At 47.4% G+C, this 2408-nt stretch overlaps 1 non-coding gene across 1 annotated transcript; it reads left to right on the top strand.

The window, feature by feature from the left end:
• The first annotated feature begins 1634 nt into the window (after positions 1 to 1634).
• Positions 1635 to 1798, top strand: LOC134989702 (U1 spliceosomal RNA). Its single transcript, XR_010194799.1, has one exon. It is a non-coding gene; the product is annotated as a U1 spliceosomal RNA (small nuclear RNA).
• The last annotated feature ends 610 nt before the right edge of the window (positions 1799 to 2408 follow it).

Genomic DNA, 2408 nt, shown 5'->3' with positions numbered 1-2408 from the left:
GGTTGACATAGGAATCAGTATCCGTGTCAGTATCAGTGTGTAGTAACTGGGCAAAATAACATTTTTGCTACCTCGCGGGGCCTGAGGGAAAAGAAGCATAGCGATGAACGTCTTGTATCTGGGACACAGATTTATCCAACCTTACTCTGATATTACTGAAACTTTCACCCAGTCAGTTATTGGTGGTGCCAACAGGGCCACCATCACATGTCTGCATTCCTAATATAGATTCCTCTTGGGAAAAACATTCAGCCACCGACATGTTGACACACATGTACCAAGTACCCACAGACACACCGGTTTATGGGGGACAGACTTTCGGTTAATCTGTCAGAGGGACACAGAGGAATTTTCAGCTCACAACCCAGCGCCAAAAGTACACAGTCTGGGAAATAATAAACTCTATAGTGATAGACTTGTAACGCTCTATAGATGTGCTGGTGAGGTGAGGAAGAAGCCCCGCCGCTGTAATGGCGCGCTTCTGTCCTGCTCAGAAATAAATAATTAATTACGCTGGCGGGGTAAGGACAGTGTCCAGGCACTAATGTCCACTTTTGCCAGCCTTTTGTGAGGAATTTATGCTGCCCAGGGTGCCCCCCCCCCTGCGCCCTGCACCCTGCAGTGCCTGTGTTTGTGTGGGAGCATGGCGCGCAGCGTTCCGCTCGCTGCGCGGTACCTCAGAATGCCGTCACTGGAGAAGAAGTCTTCTGTTCTTCTGCTACTCACCTGTCTTCTGACTTCTGGCTCTGTAAGGGGGTGACGGCAGGCTACGGGAGTGAGCATCTAGGCGTACCCAGCGATCAGCACCCTCAGGAGCTAATGGTGTCCTGTCAGCCAGAAGCAGAGCGATTGAACTTACTAGAAGTTGGTCATACTTCTCTCCCACGAAGCAGGGAGACTGTTGCCAGCAGCCTCCCTGAAAATAAGAAAAACTAACATAAGTCTTTTCAGAGAAACTCAGTAGAGCTCCCCTGTAGTGCATCCAGTCTCACTGGGCACAATTCTAAAACTGGAGTCTGGAGGATGGACATAGAGGGAGGAGACAGTTCACACCCTTTGAAAGTCTTAAAGTGCCCATGTCTCCTGCGGATCCCGTCTATACCCCATGGTACTTAATGTGACCCCAGAATCCTCTAGGGCGTAAGAGAAAACAAATAACGCACACATGAGGGGGAGAGAACAAAGAAAGCTATAAGGAGAAGAGGGGAGGGGAGGGAGGGGTTGGGGGAAGGTAAGGTAGTAAAGGCATAATGGATAAACTACAACCTTATACATATTCATTAATGTACCAGTAGTTAGAAGTAGAAGAGCTCTGCACGCCCCTTTTCTCTTTTCATATGCAGACGATGGTTGAAGCAAACTTTGACCCACTGCTTGGATGACATCACCACATGCAAATCCATCTGCTGCAGGCCTTCCCCCAGGAATGCTTGTACTAGTTGTTGCATTTGGTTTGTTGTTTGGGGGTGCTTCAGTATTAGGCAGCCTTCTGCCCTCCCATGTTCATCTGAAAATGTGTTCTCCCTGCAGTTATTGTCCCCAGATGAGAGTTCCCTTGTGCTGCCTCAGTTGAATCTCCTTCACTTGGCAGAGATGTGCCTGAGCAGCAGCCCTCCCCAGCCCTATCCCAAATCATACTTATTTTGCATAGGAGATACCATGGTCATGAAGATTGTTCTCCCAGGGTGAGGTCCATTCATTGCATTCTTGGTATGCTGACCCCTGTGATTTCCCCAAATGTGGGAAACTCGACTGCATTATTTGTGGTAGTGGGGGACTGTGTTTGTGCTTTCCTCTGGTCAGCTCTGGTGAAAGTCAGATTTCTTTGTCTCAGACCTTCCTCTAGCCTTGTTCTTCTTTCGAGAGTTCCCTTGTGCTGCCTCAGTTGGATCTCCTTCACTTGACAGGGGGGTGCCCGAGCAGCGACCCTCCCCAGCTCTAGCCCAACTCCTATTTACCTGCCAGGTGAGATACTATGGCCCTCATTCCGTCCTGTGTCGCAAGTTGGAAATAACGTTATGGCGTGCATTGTATCCCATGCCATGTAATACACAGTTTAACCACTGGGTGGTGAATGCTCTCACCTTAAGTCTACAGTGCTGAATACAATGCTGTGGCAGTAGGCAGTGATCTGTTTATTTATTCTTTTTTAATACAATAAAGTTATTTGGTGTGTTGCTACTTCTCTTTATAGAAAAAAAAGTCTGCTTCTTCAAAATACAATGCCACGCTGCGGCCCTGTTCACTCAATTTATTTTGTCGTTACGTTGTGTACAAAATCCCGGATAGCATTAGCATAAACAGCATTAATATTTCGGACAGCATTTCCAGATCATTTGCTTTAAATGACCAGAAATATTTAATGCACAGTACCACTGGGTCCCTATCTCATCATTATGACTCCCAGA

This window comes from Pseudophryne corroboree, unplaced genomic scaffold (assembly GCF_028390025.1).
Source record: "Pseudophryne corroboree isolate aPseCor3 unplaced genomic scaffold, aPseCor3.hap2 scaffold_1121, whole genome shotgun sequence".
NCBI classification, from domain to species: domain Eukaryota; kingdom Metazoa; phylum Chordata; class Amphibia; order Anura; family Myobatrachidae; genus Pseudophryne; species Pseudophryne corroboree.
This window is presented reverse-complemented; position numbering and strand designations above follow the sequence as displayed.